Source organism: Ambystoma mexicanum, chromosome 3p, assembly GCF_040938575.1.
Source record: "Ambystoma mexicanum isolate Mex_15411 chromosome 3p, UKY_AmexF1_1, whole genome shotgun sequence".
In the NCBI taxonomy this organism is placed as follows: Eukaryota; Metazoa; Chordata; class Amphibia; order Caudata; family Ambystomatidae; genus Ambystoma; species Ambystoma mexicanum.
In genome coordinates this window covers 207,959,736-207,986,537 of record NC_090925.1, presented here as the reverse complement: position 1 = coordinate 207,986,537, position 26,802 = coordinate 207,959,736, and positions in this window count along the sequence as shown.

Sequence of the window (26,802 nt, the reverse complement as noted above, 5' to 3'; positions counted from 1 at the left end):
TGCTTCATATGCCCAGAAGGTGAATGCGTGCAGCAAAATCACACGTGGCGAACACAACCAGACTGGGTTTCCGCGTGCCGGAAATTAGCACAATTCATGTTCCCCCACAACATTTAGCAAGTCTCCCTCACACCCAGACACTTAACTGAAGCCTGGAGGGGCCCGACGGCACCGCCCCAGGCAATGTTCCTCGTAGCGTTGAGTGGTCACACCGCCCTCTGTCTGTTTTGACCTCCTCCTACAAATGCAATCACTGACGCAGCCCAGCTCCAAACCTCTTTCCCCAGCTTCCCTCTGGGGAGGGTTTAAATAGTCTGCGCACCAGTGTGCACGCGCCAGTCACCATTTCCCATAGCCTCATGGGATTTGAAGTCCTCGGGCCCTTCCAGCAGCGAATGAAGTCTTCTGTGTCCTGGAGCCTGCAAACCCCTATTCCTGACATAAAGTAATGTTAAGCAAGTATGGATCCTTAACCTGTAACAGAAGAGGGTCAGACAGTGCAAATATACTTTAGGCAATTCTTCAGGAATCACAACCCTAATTAGTAGGCAGTTGTGCTCAAAAGTACGTTTAGCGAGGCAGCGCTCGATCATACGTTAAAGTACAAAACGGGTCTTCTTCAAGGGGCAGCATTGTCTCAGGAAGTTGGGTGAGATAATGAAGAATACAGTATTCTATTCGAGGAGGGTCTCTACAAGAGGGCAGAGCAATTTCCAGCAATCGGGAATAGGATGGTAGCTCAGGCTACCCTACCTCAGTTGAGTGGCCCTTGGGGGACACGTGTGCGTAAAAGTCTATGGCTGCGCCTAGGGGCCTGGTACGCACCGACCCGCGACGAAGTCCAGACCAAACTTCGCCAGTGTAGTCCAGTTCGCTTGCATGTTTGAGTCCCGCAGTTGTGCATCCCTCTGGCTTTCAGGGGCTGCGTTCTGGGACTTCAGTCCATGGCGGGACAGTTGCCTTTTCTCTGCTTCTGGGGAAGGGATCGGGTCAGTTCCACTGCAGGTCGTCTTAGATCACAGCAGCAAGGCACCCACAAAGCTCGTCACCACTGAGGGGCAACACGGGTACCGCGTAGGCTTGGGCTCAGGCAGACTCGCCTAGTTCCAGACCTAGGAACGCTAGGTGTGCTAAAGTCGGCGGGAGAGTGCCTTCTACGAAGACCTTACGGTTCCCAAAGTCTCAAGTCAAGACTCGAGACAATGGCAATTATAGAGCAAAGGTCCAGCGCAAGCTGTTCAGTTCACTGGGCGGTCCAGGAACACTTCTGAAGGGGCTCATTTGCAGGTTAAGCAGGAGGTGCCGAGAGTAGTTGGTCCCACTACTCCAAAGGGTCAAAGCACCCTTTCAGGCCTTCTGTGATCGATGAGAAACAGGGGCTCTGACGGAACAACAGCGGGGTCAGGGTGCCAAACCTTCCAGCGGGTCTCCAGCGGTTCTTCTGTTTCTTCGGTTCAGGATACTTGGCTCCTTTACTAAATTTGGTGAGAACTCAGACGATCGACCTGCAATGGGTGGAGAGTGTTTTATCATATCCAATGTTTGCTTCGCGCCAAATGAAGGACAATCAATGGGAGATCTGCTCACATTCAACCATCCCAGAAGTGGACTAATCATGGACCACAGTAGTCCCAGTCATCCCAGCACACCAGACATCCTGGCACCCAGGATGTGTATTGGAACTAGACAGGTCCAGCCCACATCCTGGTGTCACTCACCGTTCTGGTGATGAATTGTTGTGGGACGGCAGGCTTCGAAATCCTAGGCTTCTGACTTGATAGATGAGCCTGTGGTTATGTAAGCTAAGCCTCCTCTCTGGAGGGAAAAACTCTTTTCTGCAATATGCCCCTTTGCTGATTGAGGCAGCAGACAAAGGAACTCATCACATAAAAGAGTGGGGTAAACGCACCGCCATAATACCAGCTAAAAGGAATAAACGCAGCTCAGTGGCAAGTAGAGGCAAGGTAGTCAAGTGGAAAGAAAAGGCGAGATATAACCACCTGTTTCCCCTGCCTCCTAGAGAAGATGGGTCGAGCCTGCGGAGAAACTTATCCCTACAACAACAGAACAAGAGGGTTGTCTAAGAATCAGGTTGAAAAGAATATTGTTAGGCCAGGTAATGGTGGAAAAAAGGGAATTCCTTACCGTTTCTCCTGAGATGTCCAGGATGTAAATGAGAGTGCGTGATACAGCAAAGAACGGCGGGAGAAAACAAATAACAGCTATGTTAGTCAGGGAGACTGACCCACGCGGCACGAGGGACGCTCTGGAGTCGGGATGGTGCACCAGCTGCAAAGCATTTTGAAAGTACACAGTGATCAAAACTGAATTCCAAAACAGGTGAGTTTTTTAGTCAGTTCGTGAAGATTCAGTAAAGGAAGTCTGTATCACGTAGCAGGAGTTGGTACACAGGTAATCAGGCTGGGGCAAGGTGATATATCAAAGCAGTCCGTGTAATGTTGCGGGAGTCGGAACGCGGGTATTCAGGCTGGAGCAAAACCAAATCTCAAAGCTGTCCATGTAACGTTGCGGGAGTCGGTACACGGTTAATCAGGCTGGAGCGAAATATCAAAGCAGTCCGTGTAACGTTGCGGGAGTCGGTACATGGGTAATCAGGCTGGAGCAAAAGCGAATCTCAAAAGCAGTCCATGTAACATTTGCAGAAGTTGGTACATGGGTAATCAGGCTTGAGCAAAAGGGAATGGTAGGACAGGAGTCACAGAAGACAAAAAGTCTGGAAGTAACTTCAAACAGAAGCAGCGTTCAGAGTACAAATGGAGCTTATGAGTGTGCCGGGAGCGAGGAACTGAGTGGCCATTGGTTGTCCGCATCACCTGACACAATACTGGACGGAGAGGCCGCAAAGGCATTACTCGCGAAGGCGTTCCTCTGGTAACAGCTGGCTGTAGTGGCTCGTTTCCAGGGCAACCTCCAACGCCGGAGCAATGGGGCGGCAAACTGGCGTGTTCTTCGTCAAATGCCTGTAGAAGTCCTGCATTTAACAAGTCTACGAGTGACATGCTTTTCACGAGTACTGCTCCGGGTATGGGAGGCATACGTAGGCTCCTGAAGTGTGACACCTGGGCGCACACACACAAGGTACGGAGAAGCCTGCGAAAGCCTCTGTTGTCACGGGACCCTGCATGGCCAAATAAGGAATTTCCCAGGTCGTCTCAACCTGGGGAAGGCTAAGGGACAAAATTACCAAAGGACTTTGTGGCATGGCCATTTTAGGCACTGGCCACCGTCCTGGGCCAAACGCGGTAAATGCGGTTTGGACCATTGAAAAGAGTCAAAATGCTTTAAAAAGTAACTGTTGCCACCAGTTCCGTCGTGGGCACATCTGTACATTCACCAAAAATCCTTTGAGGGTGTCTAGGGAATGAAAAAGAGATCCCAGCGCACTGTACTGGAAGGTACATTGTGCACTGATAAATGGTAACAAAGTGAACGACTGAAGTCTCCCAGTACTGACAGTCTGAAGGGCATGTCAATTTCCCCTTAATGAGATGAGCGAAAGCCCAGCGGAGTACAGCAGAAGTCTGTGCTCCACTGGTAAAAGTCAGGCCAGGATGGTCAGGCAAAAGCAAAAAGTTGGGGGGTTCACAACTGGAGGGAAAATTACACATACATGGAAATCTTTCCTAGCAACTTGCACCCTCTATATACGGTTAGGCTTTGCTTGCATTTAACGTTTCATTCACTTTTGAACTTGGCACATGATGGGTTTATTTAAATTGTAAAGCTTCACTCCTTATAATATTCATAGATAACAGTTTTTTTCAGTGTGGTATTAAGCATGAAGATATTTTTGTTAAGCTTTGCATTCGGTCCGGCATTCAATAATTGTCAAAGGTTTTCATTTAGTTCACTTCATTGTTATATTCAGATTATTACGTTGTAATATGCCTTTGTAGCTTGCCTTTAAACATGCCCAGCACTCAGAGACCTTTGAAAACGTGCTTTCATGTACACACGACCACTAGGTAACAAAGTATTCTCAATTGTTCAATGGTTAACAAGTTCCATTGTTCGCTGGTTAGCAGAGGATTCATGGGGAATAGGAGTGGGAATATTATCAGGTTTCTCAAAGGGAATAGATTAGTATCTCATCTCTAAGTAGACAATGACATGTTGGAAGAGCATGTCTGAAAGAACTCAGTCCATAAAGCGCTGGAAAACAGAGGGAGCATTCATTAGCCCAAATGGCATTACAAGGTATTCAAAGTGTCCGAATGGCGTACAGTATGCCGTCTTCCACTTGTCTCCTGATCTTATTCGGATGAGATGGTATGCCCCTCGTAAATCCAGTTTCGTAAATAGTACGGCACCATGTAAGACCTCCAAAATGTCTGCTATTAATGTCAATGGATATTTGTCCTTCCTTTTCAGGTGAGGAAAGAATAAACATTCTGCTGAAAGGTGTGATGGCATCAGGCAAACTGTTTATGGCACAATCTTCGGGACGATGAGGTGGAAGAGATTGAGTCTGAAAAAACATCAGCAAAGTCCTGATAGTCTGTCGGTACCTGTTTGTCACGAGAAAGAGACATGGCCTGGTTGAATTGAACTTCAACGTAATTGTCTATTTTAAGTATGTTAAGCAGACTTTATAATGTTGCATATCACTTCCTTGTGATGATTGATCAGTAGAGAAACTGGTTTGATTTGTTCAGTGATGGGGCCTGAGGCTAGAGGTCTACCATCAATTCCTTCCACTGTTTGACTCTGGTTTTAGTTTTCATGAGGAACTTTGTTGCGTTCTGGCCAAGCACCATCTAGGAAGAGACCCATTGCTCCGCAGTCCACCAGATCTTGAAATGCAATGGGTTCCAAATTCTGCGACTTCAAAACAACCTGCAAAACCACTAATGCAGTCTTTGGTATGGGGTTCATGTATTAAGGAAGAAGCGGAGCTGTTGTTCTCCCTGCTCCCTGCACACCTCTTTATAATGCGGCGTCGCAGGTGAGTGCAGGCCTCTCGAGACCCTCCTGAGCCATGGTCTTGCCTACTTTTGTTTGCATTTGGTGTCCTCAGGCCCCCGATCGTGTCCTTTTTTCCCCCAACCATCTCCTAGCATCCATTTCCCATTTCCCTCCCTCCTCCCGTCTCCCAGGCCATCCCATCCGCTGATTGGTCTATTGGACCTAGTCTTGCCTGGCCTATACACTGCCCTGCTCCCTGCATGCTTCTTTGTAATCCAGTGTAGCAGGTGAGTGCAGGCCCCTCGAGACCCACCTGGGCCTTAGCTTCGCCTACTTTTGTTTGCATTTGGTGCCCTTAGCCCCCGATCGCGCCCTTGTTTCCCCCGACCCTTTCCCAGCATCCATTTCCTGTTTCCCTCCCTCTTCCCGCATCCCAGTCCGCCCCCTTCCCTAATAGGCTGCTTCGCTGCTCTTAACTCACCCTCCCAGGGCAGCCCTCTGCCCACGCAGCTCCTGCGGTTAAGGGCCCGAGGCAAAGGGCAGCTCCAACAGAGGCTCCAACTCGTGTCTTCAGGTGTCAGCAGGAGAGGCCAGGGGCCTGCCACCAGCATATACCAAGCCCATTAAGCCCAACGCACAAACGCCTAGAGAAGAAGCAGCAGGGCCCAACCCGAGTCCCCGGGCACAATATCTTACTCCTACCCCCCTGCCCCCACCAACCACAGCCAACAACAAGGTAGCTGCAAAGCCATAACCCCACCTGCAAACCAGCAATAGAACCCAGTAACAGCAGCATGACGTGACACACGAGGGACAGACTGCCGTCAACCAGCAACAACGGACAAGGTAGGAACAGTTTACGACTTACACAGATATGAATTTACGAAACCTAGCCATCTCCACACTATGCAGGAAACTCTAATCTAGGTATATCCTAATTTTTCTGCCTATCTGCCACTGATACTCACTGCATTGTGAAACCTAGGCCTCTCTCCCACTATACAGGACTCTCAAATCTAGGTGTGTTTTTCCCCTGTGACCAAACTGCATTGTGAAACCTAGGCCTCTCTCCCACTATACAGTACGTTCAAATCTAGGTATATCCTACTATCTTCACCCATCTACTGCCGATACCCATGGCACTGTGAAACCTAGGCCATTTCTGTCTATTATATTGTGGAACCTGCTGTATTCCAAAAACCTAGGCCTCCCTCCCACCATACATTACATTCAAATCTAGGTGCGTCCCCCAGGTTCTCAAACTGTAACTTGACAGCCAATACAGAGGATCCCTATATCCAATCACATTAATAAATAACAGCCTTAATACTGAAAAACCAAACTATTCGAAACCTAGGCCTGTTTCACACAACTCCTCAACCAATTACCACTGACAAGACAGACACCATGCCACACACTGGTCAAAGGAGCACAGCATGCTGGCCCACCAGCAGGCCCATTGAGATCCACTGCAGCCAATCTCTAGCTATGCAAACACTCAGTCCACCACCCCACCTCTGCACTCCCTCAACTTGCAAATCCCACACCTCTTCCACCCTCTGCACCAGACAAACCCACCTCGCCCGACCCGCTATCCCCCCCACGCAGATCCCGCTATGTCCAACTAAGACCAGCAAGATGGAAAGAGGGAGCAGAGAACATTGCTCCCCGGAACATATTGGTTAGCTCAGCAACCCACATGGCACAACCAACACACACCAAACCCACTACCGACCACTCACCCACACCACATGTGCTCACCATCTCCATACTACACCACAGAAACTGCAACTCACGTTTCTGCAGCCTTAGCGAAGCTAGAGCAGCTCTGGCAAAAACCCCAAGTTTAACAGCCCCTCCCACCCTCACCCACACCCCCAGGCCCATCCATAAACTAAGGAAAGGCATAGACCAAGGGCACTCTATGGCCACGCTCACATCACCTTTCCTCCAACCCAGCTCTGAAACACTGCAACCGCCCTATAGGACCAATATCTCCCATCCCACAAACAAACCCAGTTCTCGCCCTCTTCCTCTCCTCTCCCACCCCACGGGCCCCATCCTCCCCACGATCCACCACCACCACCCCTCACCATGCCCCTTTCTTCCCATTGCCCTCCCTAACTTCGTCCCCCTGCTATCCCATATAACCATACCTGCCCAACACCCACAAGGGCAACAGATCAATTATCCTGCACCCTCATCAACCCCAGGTGAGTTTCCAAGAATAAACTCCACATCTCTGACCTCATCACAGATTAAAACCGTGACATCCTTTTCATTACTGAGACAAGGTTCTCAGATGACTACAATCCCATCGCGCACGAGTCCTTCCCACCTGGCTACAACCTCATTGTCCAGAACAGATCACGAAGGGGAGGGGGGCTCACTCAACCAACCACCCACCCCCTTACTACTAAACTATGGAACAAAGAATCACCCCAGATCTATCACACACACTCCACTGGCTCACAAATTCCCTTGCACTCCTCCCTCCAGCAAAACAGACCTCTCAGAGAACAGGATCCACACCCAAGTGGTTCACCCCCAGTCTCATATAACTCAAAACTCTCACACACCGCCTGGAACGGACCTGGAAAGCCGACCCATCAACCCAGAACAAAACCGCCCTAGTGAGAACAACCAGAACATACAGATTGGAAATCAAAAAAAGTAAGAAAACATTCTATGGGAACAGAATCCTAAATGCTCAAAAGGAACTACATAGAATCATAGCCAAATTCAAATCCCCCGCATGAGCCAGCCCCCACCAAGTTCTCAAGCCCTATGCGCCAGCTTAGCACTGCATTTCCACAATGCTGCCAATGACAGACACTCTGCCATCATTGCTAAACTAAAACAATTGCCCCCTCCACCCGCCGGCCCTTCGACCCACCTTCACTGAGTTCCCCCTGTGTCACAATTCTTCTACTCTTTCTATCCAATCACACACCAAGAATTCCTCTTGCTCGTAGCAGACAGCCGCCCTGCAGGCTCCCCAGAGGACCCATGTCCACCCTCAGTCCCCAAAACCATTCTAGCCTCCACCTGCGCAGGCAGTGTCGCACGCGCAATCCTCAACCACTCACTCACATCAGGATCCTTCCCGGCAGCCCTAAAAACATCCTACATCAACCCCATCCTCAAAAAAACGGTACTCGACCCACTCCTCACCCAGAACTATCGTCCTATCTCCAACTCAGGTTTCATTGGCAAACTCATGGATCGCACGGCTTACAAACAACTTGGCCACTTTGGCGAAGCCAAAAATCTCTTAGACCCTGCACAACCAAGATTAAGGCCACTCAGGGGAACTGAATCTTCCCTAGTTTCCATCTGGGACGATCGAAAATGAACAACAGATGCAGAAGGCTGCGCTGTAATCATCCTGCTAGAATCTCAAAACATCTGGTAGTCCGGACCTGTCATCATGCCTCTCGGTCATTGACCACTGGATGACGACTGACCACCTTATCCTCAACCATGGGAAAACTGAAATCCTAGTTTGCGGGAAACCAGCCCTGCTTCCCCAACCGATTCCGTGACCTCAACCCCTAGGACGAGCACCGGCAATCTCTGGCATGGTAAAAAACCTAGGATGCACGCTGGACTCAGACCTATCCCTCAACCATTTAACCACTACGGTATCTAAAAACTGCTTCTTCCACCTATGGATTCTCAGGCTTATCTTCCCCTACCTCACCTATCTGCACTGTTTTTCCGCCATCATCTCTATCATCCTGTCGCACCTAGATTATGCAAACGTCCTCTACATAGGCGCTCCGGCATCTCAACTAAAGAAACTCCATAGAAACCAAAACGCAGCACCACGCCTGCTCATTAACATACCGGTGAGAGAACACATCAGCCCTACAATAAATGTCCTCCATTGGCTCCTAATTACTCAAGGCACTACCTTCAAAGCCATGTGCATCACCCACCGCACCGTCCACAGCATCGGACCAGTATTCCTTCGAGACAAAATCGTCCCCTACCAGCCGTCTAGAAATCTCAGATCCCGCACAGCTTTTCGCCTAGTGGTCCCACATCACAACTCCTCCAGGCTGGGTGGATCCTCCTTCTCCGTCGTAACGCCAATCATCTGGAACTCCCTACCCCTACACATTTGCAACACTGAAAACCACCTGAAATTCAGAAAGGCACTTAAATCCTGGCTCTTCCCCTAAATATCCCCTTGAATTCCACCCAGAAACCAGACTGCTGAACCCAACTTCCCAACACACCAACTAATAACACAGAGGCCGACAGCACTCGCAGCGGCACACCTGACAGTCAACCCATGCACAACAACATCCCTTAACTAACTAACTCCCCGAGTCACCCCCCACTCGTAACCACTCTACCCATTCCCTCAATCCAACTACAAGACAGAGGCCGGCTGCTTTCGCTGTGGCTCATGCAACACACACCAACATCCCTTACCTAACCACATACACCAGGGAAGCTAGCAGTCGTCGCTGTGGCAAACCACAACAAACTCTCCCACCCTCACCCCACATCATCCCGGCCAAGCATCCATGCACCGTAGAATGCTGCTATGGCTACGCCCTTCCGGTCTAGCACCGCATATAGCCATCCAGACTGAACCACCTGACTTACCTCTACACCTCTGCCACTAGCATACAGCGACTACCATCCAAAAGAACTCGGTATAGCTGGCCACACATCGAATCTCTGAACCATAGCCCTCTATCCCAAACCGCCAACAGCACCCACCCACATGCCTGACCCTTTGGGTTGCTTACTCGAGCCTAGCCAGCTACCTAAGCACACACGCATCCTCTAATCTAAATTCTTAGAACCTCCAATACACTGACTACGGTCACCGAGGGCGTTCCAACTACAAAGCGCATTCAGGCCATACAAATGGGGAAAGAGCGATATATAAATAACCAAATACAATACAATACAATTTCCTATACACCGGGGAGGAACGATAGGACAGTTCCTTACCATATGGTTTGGAGAGGTACAATACAGACAAAGACCTTGCTTGACTCTGTGAGCTCTCTCTTTCTGGGTCAAAGTGCCACGTACAGATCCCAGTTGCATAGGTTTGGATCCTGCCGAAGCCGTGGTTCCAGAGGTAAGAGAAGGAATATTTAGAGCAGGTCTTTGTGAAGGAATCCAATGTCCTCTCTTTTCTGCCTTCCTTTCTTGAATACGGAAATTGATTTGCATTGATAAGTTGAGAAGAGCTTGAAAGGTGTCAGGTCGAGCTAATTTGGCTAACTCGTCCTTTATTCCCTCATTGAGACCACATCTGAATAGCGTAAAGCAGGCATCAGGAGACCAGTCAGCTTCCTTTGCTAGTTATTTAAACCTAGTAACATAGGTTAGCATATCTTGCGATCCCTGCTGGAAAACCAATAGTTTCTCTTGATCAATATATAACATATCAGGGCAGTCATACATTGCTCTGAAGGATCCAAGAAAGGCTGCATAGTTATCTAAAAGAGGGTCCCCTGTAGTAATCAGAGGTGTAGCCCAGGTAAGAGCATTGCCCAGAAAATGCGAAATTAGAAAGCCCACTTTAGCTCTTTTAGATGTGAACAAAAAAGCGACTTAAAAGTAAAATGTATTAGACAGGAATCCAAAGATTGTCGTAGTTTACGTGGTGATCCGTCATACTTTTCTATAACTGTTCCCAGTGCCAGGCTTTCTTGGATAAGCACTTCCCTGGTCAGAACCATCTGGGGTAGTGCTGCGTTCTCTGCCTTTAGGTTTTGCATCTCAGTGCTTAGTTCCTGCATGCCTCTCAAAAGGTCTTGAACAGGATCCATCGTCACAGGTGTTGTAGTCTGTTGGCATCTCAGACTGTCAGAATCAAGAGGAAGGCTCACCTGAGGCTTCTTTTGCAAAGAATTGGTTGTTGATGATCCTTGGCGGTGTATAGGTGTGGCAGGGACACTCTAGCAGTCACCCCAATTATCAGCAGAGAACACTTGGGCCATCAAAGACTGCCCGTCACAAGAACAGAAGACTCAGCCATGGGGCAAAGTTACTGCCTTTATTAGAAAAACAAAATGACAGAGATCACACCAGAAGAACAAGTATCTTCCAGAGCTCTCATTCTCTAAGCATTTGGCACCGGGTTTTATCCTGGTATGACATCACAAGTTTAGGTTCCATCCCAGAAACCTATCACACATTTACATTGGTCAGTTTGAGTAAGATACATTTAGAAGATATAAGGGTTATTTCTACAATTGGATAGGCATATCTAGTGGCTCCTCCTAGGACCACCTCTATTAGTATCAATCTACAATGTTGCAGAGAGACCATTGGCCCTTGCAACAAATTACATCTCCACGTGAAAGGTGTATCTGGATTGGGCAAAAAGTGTCCTACAATCCTTGGGATCCTGGATGGTTGCCAGATTGGGTGTACTTTTTCAAGGCAATGGGAATGAAAATGGAGATGAGAAGTGTTCTCTAATGTTGCCATCTCTGATCACCTAAGCCTGGCAGGGTGCATTCAGTTAGCAGTTCATGGGAACACTTGTAACCTTTCCCTTCTGGTTCAATGAGAACAGTCGTCTTCGTCTACCTCGAATGAATGGGCAATGTCCTGTTCGGCTGGGTTACATGTGTTGTGACCATGAAATGAAGCTGTCCCGCTTGTAATTATGAGGATTTTAGCCTGAATTTCTGCAGGTGGCTCATTGTCTTGGCAACTGGAACTTTCCGTCTCTACTTGTCCTTGGCTGGGTACCTTGTCTCTGCGCGCCTCTGGCTGTGGCGATCATGTCAGCATGTCCATGTACTTGAAGCCTGTCTCGCCTTTACCATCCATTTCAGAGACCTATTGCTTCCATATCATTCCTTATGGTGTAAGGAAGGCATGGCATCAACGTAAGAAAGACACAAGTGACCACAAGGGTGTACATTGAACCTTATCAAGGGTGTGATAAACGCCCATCTAAACCTAAATCTAAGATGGGGCAAGCTACGACCAGCAAATAATAATAATGCTGTCCTAGTGGAGTTTTGTCAAAATGAAAGGGCCTATACTAAAAATATTATTTCCAATCCTTACCGCTAAATTACAAATAGTGTGGGGTCATGTTCATGAAAAAGAAAAGTGTTCACAAAAATTATAAATCGGGATGTTCAGGCCGTTGGCCTCCCTTTCTCACGTTTTCAGCACAGGACAAGGCAGTTCACTAGAGCATAGCACACTCCTGGACTTCCTCGGTACAAGGACATAGCTCTATTACAAACATCAGGACCTTCTGCGCCCAAGTCTCTTAAGTTATCAAACGTCTCTTGCTTCAGAGGGCCTGATGAATCAAAAACAAAAAGTTCATTTCCAAACATTCACGTAGGGCGATTCACTCTTCAGCCGGGATCAGATCCTTTTTACACAATCAGTCTCCCTCAGCTGGGCTTATAGTTTGTATCACAATTCCTTCTCGGGTGACACATGTTTCACCCCGGATCTCCCTCAGTCGGGCTCAGATCCCCTTTTAACAATTATTCTCCCTCAGCCGGGCTTGGACCAATTACAGTTCATATTAGTGATCGAAGACCTTCGAATGTGCACATGGTTTGGCTTGACCTGTTGTAGGATCATTTCGATGTTACAGTTCACAATTTTACACTCTCAGTTGGATACCTAACAGAGACCTTCGATTGAACACCCACATGGTGGCGGACCACTCTGTTTACGATATCTTGGGTTACCTCTCGAACGTTCAATCGTTAAGGTCAATTACTTCTTCATTTCCAATTATACTTGCGCCGTTCATCGCCAACGCTTCACACACGATTCTCTTTATACAGTGTTACTGCTTGCAACCTTGGTTCTAACATAGGCCGGTCTGCTATCAGTCTCTCCAACTCACTGGCTGTGCTGACTTTACTGGCGCTGCTTTGTTGTGGGAGCCAAGGATAGTACCACAGCGGCAATCGCTCCTCCCCTCCTCGGCTATCGATTCAGGAGAATCCGGGCACCTTCGACACACATAGCACCTTTCTTCAGCTTTAATTCCCAGTCTTATGTTTCTTATTCTCGAGGGCTTTTGAATGTAGCGATTTTCCTCCGAAAAGGACAAGGGCAACTTCCTCCTTGCAACTCTTTCTGGTCTTGCCGTCTTCCTCGTATTAAACTGCCATCTCGGAACTGCTGCTTCCTCCTGTGTATTGCCGTGCTCAGAGTGTGCTTTCGTGCTCCGCCTTTTATTTGTGTGGGGAAGTGTGATGGAAGTCAGGTGTGTGTAATTATCAGTAATTGTCTGACTCTGCCTGACCCTTGTGTTGGGACATGTCAGGTATATGGCTCTGGTGTAAATCCGTTGTCGCTCACAGTGAACTGTCCGTGAAACAATGTTTGTGTCAGGAAATGGGGAGGAGGTTGAATTCCTAGGTATCCTACCTGGTAGGGGGGGTGCGCTGTTGTGCACAAGGCCATATGCACAACTTCGTGTGAGCTCCGTCTGTGGCCCGGGGATATGGAACGTATCCTAAGGGAAAAAATTCCCAGTTTTCGACAAAATTGAGCAAGAAGGTGTCGGAAGGGTCAGTGCAGACCCTGTCAAAGAACCGAAGGGGTAGCAGCTGCAGTCCTGAAGATACGACTCATCTTCTGGCTGTGTCTACATTCTTCAGCCTGAGGCGGTCGGAGAGGGCACCTCCTGTCTGAACTATCTTGTTGTCTTTGGGTGTCCTTTGCGGTGAAGGGCCCAGGACTCGGTGAGGCGCTGCGGACGCTCTCCTCTCTGGCACCGCTCCAAAACCCTGCTCCAGCAACCGCACTCCAGGACACGAGCTGAGGAGGCGCTGCCTCCCTCATCCTATAATGCGGGTAAGGATTAGGGAAGGTTCGCTGACCCGACTGGAACTTCTCCACTGAGCCGTGCACTGTGGAGGGTGGAAGGGATTTCCCCGAACAACATGGATGGCGAGCGCCGAGAGAGGAGGCAAAGCTGTGCGTCAGGTGACAATGATCCAGTTAGCGAAGCTGCAACCGGGTGCCGTCCTGGAGACCAGCAGACACTATCATTATTTGCCAACAACAGCAGTGGGTGCTGCACACCAACATTGCAGTAGGGGTGCGAGCGGAGACAGCGCACATCACACCCGCGGCAATGGACACCGACAACAATAAGCTTGCTCCAGCCCGGAGGACACACAGGCAAGTCGATGCCCCAGCTCGAGGCACGTACAGCGCAAGCTTCCCGACTGTGCCCAGCGCAGGCTCATAACACTGCTGTGTGGACATCGTCAAGCGGACCATCGAGCAGACGGGCAGGAGCTGCTGGTGGTGCTCGGAGGAGCAGGACCTGCTGAGCTATATGATACATTTCACAATGGGACTGGCGAGAGGTACCATAACGCGGAACCCCCCAGGGCGTGCTCCGAGATGTATACAATTTGAGAGGCCTCGCCCTACATGAATGGACCGGCCTCTCCCCAATCGGATTACACTACAAACACTTTGTGTAAAGCGCGCAGGCACCGCCAGCCGGCCCAGTCCATGTGGATCAGGTGCCTGGAAAAGGGTAAACACATATATGCATGGGGTCTCAAGGGGGAGACAAGAACATAACATTTGCTGCGCAGGAGCACAGTTAGCTACATTTTCAGGGCAAGCCACACCTGCTTAGGAATAGGAAGAGAAGGGACAAAGAAGGCCATGCAACACAATACATAAATTGAGGACTACAAGGCACCAGCAAATGAAGGGAGACTAGGAATGGACTAAAAGAGAGCTGCACGAGATACATGCAATAAAAGTGCTGTGCACAACTGGACTACCTCCTGAATATGCTTAGAACGGATAATCCCAGACCTGACACCAGTGGAGTGGGGCCCGAACTGGCCCATAACACAGAAAAAGTGCTGCTGGACGACCTAAACATCACGTGCCATACTAGAATACCTAAAGGGACGGCTTCCAAGAAGTCTGGCGCGATGGATAAATTCACCAAGCCATCCAACAAATTGACCAGCATGGCTGTTGAGGGGGCGGAGGGCCCAGAAGTGCTAACATCATCGCTCCGCATGGCCCCCATGGACTTATTGAGTGTCTTCACCTACATACAACAAGTGTTCGTATCCACAAATAACAAGCTGGATGGCATAACCATCAATGTCACCACAATGCGAGCCCAGCTAGAGAAGACCACGCAGCGCATCACGGACGCGCAGGTTGGTACAGCAGAGGACGCAATAGAGGTGCTACAAAACATGGTGACCAGCATGGTGAAAGATCTGGGCACTGTCAAACTGAAGTGCGAAGATTTGTAAACAAGATCCTGCCGAAACAATGTACGCATCATAGGGGTATCAGAGGATGCCCTGAAGGGGCCCATGGAACTGGCCGTCGAGGAACTACTGAAAGACCTACTGGGGGACCCCGGCTGATCTCCCATGTTTTTTGTCGAGCAGGCGCACAGATCCCTGGCTGCAAAACCCAAGCTGGGCAAATTCTCCCGGCCGATAATAGCGAGACTTATGAACTACAGAGACAGGGATCTGGTTCTAAGAGCCGCAAGAGAGAAACAAGACCTGAAGATGGGGTCCAGCGTGATCTGTATTTTCCCGGTCCAACAGGAAAGATGTACATTCATCGGGGTGAAGAAATTATTGAGAGAACATCAGATACCTTACGCGATGCTGTACCCAGCTAGGTTACGCTTGCAATTCAAGAATAAGACGTACTTCTTCACGTCTCCTGAGGAAGCAGTGGCCTTCATTGAAGCTAATATCCCTCTATCGGACAAGCAATCACCTGAAGATAGTAACGTATAACTGCAGTATACCGTCCTATAATTGAAGAAACCCGACAAACTGGTCTACAGGTCACCACTACAGTAAATTGTGGTGGACTGGCCCCGAGTTGGTGGTCAAGCACTGTGCCTAGTTAATAACGATGTATGCATAAAGGGACACCAGGTGGGGGATTGACAAGGACCCACAGACCAGATCAATTCAAAATGAGTGATGGCAATGCTAGTACAAGGTTCAAGGGAACTTAAACCGGAAAAAGATTTGAAGTTATAGTACGGAACACTGGCCGCCACGGTAGCAGTTGCCCCCAATGCCAGTGCACAATCTAGTTAAAAGGGAGATAGTTGGGGGAGGGGAGGTGGGAATTAGGCATTGCATAGTCAAAGTTCGGGGTACTATGGGGAGGGGCAAGGGGTTCATGAGGTGAGTTGGAGTGAAAATGTTAGAAAAATGCACAGATCGATTGCAACATGTCATTACTATGCTGGAAGACTGTGTGTAACTGATAAAGCGGAACGTGAACGGTTGGAAGATAATGGCTGAAAGGGTGAAGCCAGAGATTAAACTGCTAAATTAGAATGTGAGAAGTTTGGGCATGCCTGTGAAGATGAGGAAAGTGATGGCGTATGTTAACAGTCAAAATGCCCGGATATTATTTTTGTAAGAAACACACTTACTAAAACACCAGGCCCGCAAACTTGCCCCTGGGTGTGGAAAGCACCGCTTCTATACCTCCTACTCCACGCAAGCTTGTGGAGTCATAATTCTGATCCATAGGACGCTCCCTTACACCCCTTTCGCAACAGACAGTGACCCCTGCGGTAGAAATGTTCTAGTGCACAGGAAGCTGGGCACTGCCGAAGTATTACTGATCAACATCTACGGCCCGAATATCGATGTACCGGAGTTCTACACATAGATCTTCTGGAAATGCACCAAATACCTCACTGCCCAAATAATATGTGGCAGCGATTTCAACACCGTATTAGACGTCAACATGGATAGGACTTCCATTATACCTAGGTCCCTTGCACACGCAGCACGCACGATACATACCCATAGTGCGGACCTTGGCTTGAGGGACGCCTGGCACTCGCTACACTGGACTGAAAGGGACTATACTTTTTACTCATCAGTGCATGACCTGCACTCCAGGATAGATCTCTGGTAAACCTCTCAGAGAGTGCTGGGCTGGGTGACAGACCAAAATATTGCCCAGGACATTGTCGGATCACTCCCCGGTATCTCTCCTGATAGATATTCCGGAGAGTGCCCCCTGGAGGGCACCATGGCAGTTTCAAGCAGCAAATCTGCTTGATCATGTGTTTAAGGGGAGTCTGTCACAACATGTTACTGATTACTTTGAGAATAATGAGGGATCCGTGGCCCAACAGGCTGTCCTATGGCAGGCATTTAGCAAAAATACCGACCACGTTGCTATCATGGGAAGCCTGCGCTGCACTAAAAACACTGATATCACTGTGTGAGATTAAAGAAGTCATTAAGAACCTACCAGGCGGTAAAGCCCCGGGCACGGATGGGCTGGGTGCTGAATTCTATAGAGAATTTACGGATGCACTAGCGTCCCGCCTCTTATTAATGTGGACGGAGGCATTGGAAACTGGCACCCTCACAGATACAACAAGGGAGACGGTCATCACCCTCTTACTGAAGCCGCCAGAGGACTGTGGGTCGTATAGACCATTGTCCCTCATTATTACCGATGCAAAGATATTTGCAAAGATATTGGCCACCCGATTAAACCCAATAATGCCATACATGGTACACGAACAGAAGTAGGCGCTACAACATATTGGCAAGGATCCCGCAGGACACTGTGGGCGCTGCAATATCCTTAGATATGAAAAAGGCTTTTGACATTGTATGTTGGCCCTTTCTATTTCGGGTATTTCACAACTACAGGTTCGGCCCACACTTTAACAGTTGGGTGCAGATCCTGTACGCACGGCCTTACGAGCGGGTTTGCGTGAATGGGGTGCTTTCCTCAATTCTGGAGCTAGCGGGGGGCACCAGACAAGGATGCCCACTCTCCCCACTGCTGTTTGCGTTGGTGATAGAGCCGCTGGCAGATCTACTCAGAGCAAGACATGCACAGGCTGGGATAATTGTTGCTGGCAGAGTGGAGCTGATACCTCCTTATGCAGACCACATTATGCTTTATGTGAGAGAGCCTGAGAAATACCTGCAGGGGGTGCTTGCAGCAGTCAAAGAATTTGGGAAGTATTCCGGCCTCAAACTAAATACTAATAAATCAGAAATATTTCCACTGACAGACAAGACTGGTAAACCCAGCGATCTGTGTGGGTTGAGGTGGCCAACTCAGCGTGTGAAATACCTAGGCGTTGAGATAGCGCGCACGGCTCAACTGGTGCGCTCTCTTAACTATGACACTCTAGCTGAGGCACTCTGTGCCAAGATTGACCCTTGGAATCAACTCCCTATCCTATTGGTGAAAATGATCATACTTCCTAAACTGTTCTATTTCTTCAGCACGATCCCACTGTGGCCGGGAAGGTCCTTCTTCTTGAGAATGCAAGGGACGTGCTCGACATTGGTGTGGAAGGGCCAGGTTCGGACTAGCTGCAAGCTTCTCACAATGCCATATGAACAAGGGGGGTTGGCAGCACCCGACTTTGAACTTTACTTCCTGTCAGCACAAGCTTACTATGCGATATTCTGGATGAAGAGCAGGCCTTGCGCATTCTCACGTGGCACTAGAAAAACAGGGAAAAGATGCTGCACTCCTCCTACATGGTCTAGCTGCTGGGGGATCAAGGAGCAATAACCAAATGGACACAGTCCTGGTTACACAACGAGCATGGCCCAGACTAGTCAGTCACCCCAAAGACACCATAATTTATCACCCGAACATTCTGGTGTGGGAGGCACCTTATCTTGCCCCGTCCCGAGATGCAGACCTAGCTACACACTGGCGTGATAGAGGCATACTACATTTTGGAGATCTATTTCATGATGATCAATTCATAACCTGGGAAGACATTAAAACAAGCATTGGTGACACCCTTTTGCAATATATAAGACTCTGCTCCGTAGCAGCATTATTGAGCAATGTATTTCCTCTAGAGCTGCCCTCACACCCAAGTCTGAGGTATGTACTCACTCCCGGCGCAACAAAAAAGATGGCATCGTTATTATATAAATTGACACTGTCGGCTATGAGGGTACAGGAGCTGAATGTCAAAGGCGAATGGGAAAGGGACCTGTGGATTACTATTACAGAGGCGCACTGGATGCAGATATGCAGGTTAACAAAACAGATTTCATGTAATTCCAGGTATAGGCTGATCCACTTTAAAATAATGAACAGGGTGCACCTAACCCCAGCCCGCCTTAAGAAGATGTATGTGACGGCTGAGGGGAAATGTCTACGATGTGGGGAAGAAGAGGCGGGACTGGTACATATTCTTTGGGCCTGTGCAGCACTGACAGGATACTGGGAGAACGTGTGTGATGCTTTGAAAGAAATGTTGGACCAGCCTGTGAGATGGGATCAGGTGTCCGGTATGCTGGGCTTTGTATGCAAAATGAACCCAATACAGCGCAGACTCCTTAATTTAGGCCTGCTACTAGCTAAACGCGCTTTATTGATGAGATGGAAAAGCAGGACGCCCCCTCTCTAGATGACTGGGTGAATGACATGTCTTGAGCGAATGACAATGAGGAAGTGTACTCGAGCTTATTACCCTTATCAAATCGCCCGAAAGATATACGGGGTTGATTCAGGCAATACCTACTAAATAAATGTGAAGGAAGAGACAGACAAGATGAAGAACCATGATGCCTAAACATGCAATCCTCAGTAAATCCAGTGTATGGTATAATCTGACTGTATAAACAGTGATGTTGTAACTCTGTGCAAATGTTAAATACAAGTTTAAATCCTACCTGGTAGGATGGGGAAAAAGTATTACAAAGAAGGGGATACTGTGTCTCACCTTCCAGTGTCCCACTTCCACTCTCCGAGGACCCCTCATCCTGGTGATCCTCCCGCACTGGTCCACCCCCAGGAACTGGATCCAAAAGTGAAGGCCGTGTCCTGGCCACTCCAATGACAGATCCCCGGAGACTAGCGGGTGAGACACCTTCAGGTTTCTCACATTGGCTTCTCCATGTTAGTAGCAGTGAAGCATGTGCAAGCTAAATATATGAATACTTTGCATCATGCGATTTCAACTTTTGCAAAGGATGTGAATATAAAGAGATATGAGATATGTATGTGTGTCCGTCCTCTATCTATGTTAGTCATAAGCATGTGCTTTGTGCCTATATGCAATAAACTAGTGCATGTTCATTTAATCTTCATGAATGAGTATGTACTTCATGTATAAGCATGGCTACGTCGTGATGTCAGTGATGATGTCATTAATCTCTGGTTTTGCAGTGAGTAGACTTGCTCGATCGATGTAATTTCCGTATAGTCCAAATCATTGAATGGGTATGGTCTGAACGGCTGTCTGAGAGAATAACGCTTCTCACACCTGCGATACATCGACAAATGCGGCACATCTGTCGTTTCTCTGCCTTCCTGTTGAGAATTGAGAGGGAGCACGAGGGTCAGATTTGGCCCCCCAATCTACAATCTCCCCTCTGGTCAATCTGTCAACCACATTACCTACATGGCTCTCTTGGTTCATCTGCAATTTCAGAAGCCAAACCTTTGTTATCCCTCCAAAATGTTCATAGTATTTTACATGATCACCCAGGCTCTATGTCATGTAACTGCAGTCCCCATTAGGGTTACACCAAACTCATTTTCCCCAATATTCGCAAGTGTTGTATGGATACTGGAACACCATTCCTGTCAGGAAAAGAGGACACTGCGTCAATTGCGATTTCAGTGCATTTTGTGTTGTTTCCTCATCTTCTTCAGTCTTTAAGTCTATCAGTACTTTCATTCCTAAAGTCTTCTTAGTTGTCTTTCTACACTGCGTGATGATTATCCTGATGACACAAACTGTCAGCAACACTAATATCAAGCTGCTGCGAGTACTTTCAGTCTATTGGCCATCCATGTTGGTATCCATGAGAATATATATGACAGCCAACCTTCGTCTTTTCCCATGTTTTTCGTTTCTGCCTCCATCTTCTTGTGCTGTTCAGAGAGCCGGGTGATGGCCTCTATCAGCTTCCTATTGCCTTAGTCATTGACAAGAACGAATGTACAGCAAGAAGACCTGATCTTGGCGCAAACACCTCCCTCTATAGCTGTGAGGAGATCTAGAATGTATCGATTATGGAGGGCCATTAGCCTAACTGCTCTCAGCTCTTCCTTGATGGAGTTGAACCCCTTGATGTTTGAGTTTATTGTCTGCATCAGCTCCCAACCCGTAGTCTGGAGCCATTTGGCATTTTGCTTGTTTGTTCTGCTAGAACAGTAGATGTAAAGAACCTCTCAGTTCTACTGAACAGCCTGTGCGCTGGTGGTATCGCATCCAGTGCCTTTTCCATATCCGATGAGGCATAGTTCCCTCATTTCACTGTGGTCTACCCTACAGATATCTTCTTTCTTTTGCTGGTATCCATTTTTAGGGAACCCTTTCATTTGTATGTCCTTCATAGGCACTACTAATGCTGGGGTGTTACAAGTGAACATAGTCCTCCGAGTTGGGTGGCAGCTGCAAGTATGCCTTCGACCTGAAGGCCCAATAGTGGCCCATGAGCACTGCTGTTCCGACCTTCATGCCTGGTATCTTTGAAATCTGCTTGCATCCTTGGTTTTCCCCAACCTCTACTTCGCAATCATTCTGGAAACATAAAACTGCTTCCTCGAGCTGTATGATGGGCATGGTGTCATGCATGCTGGACGCTACGCTCGTAGAACAGCTAGACCGTTCTATTCCAAATGGAGGTTATTCGATACGTTACCGGGAAAACGACATTTGCACTTTTCACGTCGCTAACTTCACGTGACTTTTGCTTCGTCACGTGAACTACGGTATTACGTATTTAAGCAGCGTAGAAACTTCACTCGCTGCTTCTGATCGAATCTATTGGGGTTGTGTAGCTGAACCTCTGATCTGCATCCTGGCATATTTCTACAGCTACTTTTGGGCCTTCAATAGCGTGTGTTCTGCCACACGCTGATTCCTGGAGCTATTCCTTCGCGTGATAATTCACACGCGTTCTCTGTCTTCAAGCGTGGCTGGTCCGGACTGCGGGAATCCTGCCCGCGTGTACATCCACACGTACACTCTGTCTTCATACGCGGCTGGCCCGGACTGCGTAAATCCTGCCCGCGTGTATTCCACCCGCGCACGTTGTCTCTAAACGCGGCTGTTCCAGACTGCGGGAACACCGCCCGCGTGTAATTCCACACGCGCTCTCTGTCTTCAAGCGCGCCTGGCCAAGGCTGCGTAAATCCTGCCCGCGTGTAAAATCCACACGCGCTCTCTGTCTTCAAGTGCGGCTGGCCATGGCTGCGTAAATCCTGCCCGCGTGTAAAATCCACATGCGCACGTTGTCTTCACTCGCGGCTGGCCCAGACTGCGTGAATCCTGCCCGCGTGTAATATCCACACGCGCTCTCTGTCTTCAAGTGCGGCTGGCCAAGACTGCGTAAATCCTGCCCGCGTGTAAAATCCACACGCGCACGTTGTCTTCACACGCGGCTGGCCCAGTCTGCGCGAATCCTGCCCGCGTGTAAAATCCACACGCGCACGTTGTCTTCAATCGTTATTTTCTTCGCGGCTGTTTATAACCGCGTGTACTTTGTTTTTCCTTAAAAGAGCGCTATTTCTAACTCCTGCATCTGTGGAATTAACAGAAGGATTGATCCCTATAGTGGGAAGGAAGCTTTTCAAGGATTATTGGAAGGTGACATTGAACTGAACTTTTGGACGCTATCCTGTGGTGAATTCAACCCGTATCTAGCGTGAGCCTCGTTCCGTTCGGGATAAGTCTCCCTTACTAATTTTCCCTTCCTTGTCGTTTGTTCTTCATTCAAATCCATCAAGAGACTTCTGGATTATTCTACCCTAAACTAAAGGTCAGTGTGAACTTTCCTGTCATTATCTAATTCATCATACTCAGGTTGGAGCAGTTATTCATGATACTTTATTTGTCCTAGGCTGGCTTTCTATACCTTACCCACGCCCTTTCCAGTGATCCATCGCTCTGCCTGTTTTATCAGCCAGAGGGTTGTATCATTTGGAAGGTCTTCAATTGACTTCACAACTATCAAATTGTGTGAACAGGGATCTGGAAGACCCTGCCTCCTGTATCCTGTTGAGTATTGTATCCTTTTCAGTTAATACTTTGGTACATTCTGACAGAATCAGAAGCCATGGAGGGTACGGATCCTTTAGCTGTTTTGACACAGTTGATCAGCGATTTGAGAAATGAAATGGTTACAGCACAGGACATGTTAGGGCACCGTATGGACGTTATGCAAGACGCCCTACATGGTAGTCCTCAGGGAGCACAGGTGCCGATGGCTACTGCATCTGGATCTGGGACTACGGCACCCCCACAGGAAACTATTAATGTGGTTATGCCCACTCAGTTTCCCTTGGCCCCTCCGGAACGGTTCACGGGTGATCCCAAAACCTATAGAACCTTTGTAAATCAGTGCCGACTCCATTTTCTTTGCCGTCCTACATCTTTTCCTGATCTAACCACAAAAGCAGCCTTCGTGCTTTCCCATTTAGGGGGCACAGCTGCTGCTTGGGCTAACCCTTTGTTGGAAACAAATAGCCCTTTGTTGTACGATTGTGACGATCTCTTGACTGCTATGAGTAAAGTCTTTGACATGCGTTACTCTACTCAAGCCACAGATTTAGAGTTGCTTAACCTACAACAAGGCAGCCAACCCCTTATGTCTTACGTTGCCCGGTTCAATCAACTGACGGCGGAAACCCAATGGCCTGACAGCAAGAAAACGGCTGTTTTCTACAAGGGTCTTTCTGAAGAACTGAAAGATGCCTTATCTACAGTTCCTGTGGTTCCTACGGGTTTTCCAGAGTTGCTCGATTTGGTTCTACAAATCGACGCCCGAAGGAATGCTCAAAAGGGAGAGAAAAAGCCCTTCATGCCAGTCTCGGGGCGGTCAGAGACACCAGCAGTCATCTCTAACGACCCTGAACCCATGCAGATTGGCGCCGTGAGAGGCCGATTGTCCAATGCAGAACGGGAGAACCGAAGAAAAAACCACTTATGTATGTACTGTGGTTCTTCCGAGCATTTATTGGCAACATGTCCTAAAAAACCCATCAAGCGTGCGGGAAACGCCAAAACTCGACAATAGCAGGAGTCCCTATGTCGAGTGTTTCATCGGACTCCAGTACCATTCCTAAACATGCACCTGTAATAGTTCAGGTGACGTTACGTTGTGATGAGCGAGAAGTGGTTTCCAAGGCCATGGTTGATTCTGGAGCCACCAGCAATTACATAGACATCACTTATGCCAAGAACTGTTCCTTACCCCTTGTAAACAAAAAAAGACCTGAAACGGTGAACACCGTGGACGGATCTGTTTTGACTTCTGGTATGGTAACCCAGGAGACGGTACCTGTTCAGATGACCTTATCGAATAATCATTCAGAAGAAATCATCTTCGATGTTATTGCTGCTCCACAGTACGAGATCATACTTGGTCTTGCATGGTTAACCCTTCACAATCCTGCTGTTGACTGGGTTTCGGGATCGCTCCAATATCCTTCGATTCATTGCAATGAACATTGCTTTACCAGTCAGGAGGTGTCAAATAAACAACACATATTGGCCTCTATGGTGGAGGATTCAACTATCAGCGTTGTACATCAATGCGACAATATCATACCATGCAAATACGCTGATTATGCTGATGTCTTTGATAAAGGCCAGGCAGAACAATTACCTCCTCATCGACAGTACGACTGTCCTATCGAATTGATTCCTGGTGCCAAAATTCCTACAGGCCGTGTTTATTCACTAACACCTAAAGAAGATGTTGTGTTAAAAGAATACATTGATAAAGCGCTAGCAATGGGCTTTATACGGCCCTCACAATCACCTGCTGCATCTCCTCTATTCTTTGTTCCTAAGAAAGAGGGAGATCTCAGACCTTGCATTGATTACAGGGCACTTAATGATATCACCATCAAAAACCAATACCCCTTACCACTAATAAACGTTCTATTGGATCAATTAGGCACTTCCAGTTATTTCACCAAATTGGACTTGCGAGGTGCATACAATTTGGTTCGCATTCGTGAAGGCGACGAATGGAAGACCGCTTTTAAGACACGGTATGGACTTTACGAATATTTGGTGATGCCTTTTGGTCTGTGCAATGCTCCCGCCACATTTCAATTCTTCATGAATGATATATTCAGAGACATAATGGACCAATTTGTGGTTATCTATCTGGATGACATTCTGATCTACTCATCATCTTTATCGGAACACGTCAGACATGTTTCTACAGTCCTACAAAGACTCAGGGAGAACCATCTTTATGTGAAAGCCGAAAAATGTGTCTTTCATTCACAGGAAGTGGAATTCCTTGGTTACGACATTACCAATCTAGGTGCTCGAATGAGTCGTTCCAAGGTAAAGACCGTCTTGAATTGGCCGATTCCGCATAATGTCAAGTCACTACAGTCTTTCTTAGGCTTTGCGAATTTCTATCGCAGATTTATCCATTCCTTTTCCAAAACAGTAGCTCCTTTGACGGCTTTAACTAGTTCTAAAGTTCCTTTCTGTTGGAACCAACATGCCCAAGCAGCATTCGAAAAGCTGAAGGAAGCATTTACCACTGCACCCGTGCTTCAACATCCGGATCCTGATCGCCAGTTTGTCGTTGAAGCGGATGCATCCAGTGTCGCTATTGGTGCAGTACTCTCACAGGTTTGCACAGAAACCAAGGAGGAACACCCAGTGGCTTTCTTCTCTCGCAAACTCACCTCATATGAACGGAACTACACCGTCACTGAGCGGGAACTACTGGCTATCAAAGATGCTTTCCGAGAATGGCGTCATCATCTTCTTGGGGCCAAACAACAGGTGTTGGTGTACTCTGACCATAGAAATCTCCAAGCATTCAAATCCATGAAATGCCTTACGGCCCGTCAGGCCAGATGGCATGTCTTTTTTGCCCAATACGATTTCCAGGTCACCTATCGTCCTGCCCGAGAACATGTTAAGTCGGACGCTTTGTCCCGTATGAGTGAAGAGGCGCAGGAAGAAAAACAAGTACAGATTCAGCTGTTGGCAGATCATGTAATATGTAGTTGTTCGGTTCAACCATCCCTAAAAACCGAAGTACAAGAGTGGGTAAAAATTCATCCACAAGTAGTCCAGGATATGAATCTGGACGTACATAACGGTTTACCATTCACACAAGGAGTACTTTATCTACCAACTCCTTCAATGCGGAATAAAGCCCTCAAATGGAATCATGATTCCTTGATTGCAGCCCATCCTGGACGGAAGAAAACACTGGAGCTGCTCAAAAGGTGGTGCTGGTGGCCATCCATGGCAACAGATGTTATAAACTATGTATCTTCTTGTTCTGTATGTATCCAATGTAAAAATACTCCTGGTAAACCAGTGGGCTTAATCCAGTCCCTACCTGTCCCTAACAAACCATGGGACATGATATCTATGGACTTTGTGGTAGAACTCCCCCCAAATCAGGGATATGATACCATATGGGTCGTAGTGGATTATTTCACTAAATTGGCTCTTTTTATTCCCTGTATTGGTTTACCAACTGCTGCTGTTCTGGCTGAACTATTCATCCAACATATATTTCGTTTCTTTGGTCTACCATCAGTAATCATTACAGACAGGGGCTCACAGTTTGCGTCACGCTTTTGGAGAGCTTTAACATCTGCATTACTGATTGATGATAGAATGTCCAGTGCTTATCATCCTCAAACTGACGGACAGACTGAAAGGGTCAATTGTACTATGGAACAATATCTGCGGTGTCTGTGTTTGCAATACCAATCGGATTGGCTCACGGTACTGCCGGCGGCTGAATTCGCCTATAACAACTCTTATCATAGTGCCATAGGCACTTCACCGTTCTTTGCTCTCTATGGACAACACCCCCGATCAATACCTCTGGATTCCGGTCTATCCTTGGACACGCCTGCCGC